We start from the raw sequence: 563 nt of genomic DNA on the forward strand, positions 1-563 counted from the left end.
AAAGTATAATTATTTTAAACGTCATTATTGTTTATTATCTCAGTATGTTTGTTATATAATTTACCATCTTAATTGTATTATTAAAAAATATATTTATTTTTACAGATTATTATTTGTTTATCTCTATAAATAAAAAATTTCATATATTGAAAAGTAGAGGAGACTGGAGCTCGTTTACATAATTTTCACAATTTTGATATTCGATTTTTTAAACAACTAATTATTATGATTAAACTGCACTAATGTGATAGAGAGAACTTATCCTTATATTATGCCAAAAACGATTTTTCTTATACAGTCTTTTTATAGTAAGTGAAATACGAATATGCATTTGTAACCAACCCGTGTGGAGTAAATTAATACGGCATAAGTTGACTATATACAGGGTGTCCTAGAAAGGTCGTATGTCTTTCACTGGCAGATTTTAGAGAGCATTCTAAGAAGAAAACTCTTATACGAAAATGTCGAGGCTATAATACTTTTCAAATTATAAACGATTATCCTATTACGGCGTCTGAAATTCGCGCGCTCAGGCATGGTACATTGCGCGCGTGATTGCGGGG

The sequence above is a fragment of the Wasmannia auropunctata genome, unplaced genomic scaffold, assembly GCF_000956235.1.
Source record: "Wasmannia auropunctata unplaced genomic scaffold, wasmannia.A_1.0 LD334504.1, whole genome shotgun sequence".
NCBI lineage: Eukaryota > Metazoa > Arthropoda > Insecta > Hymenoptera > Formicidae > Wasmannia > Wasmannia auropunctata.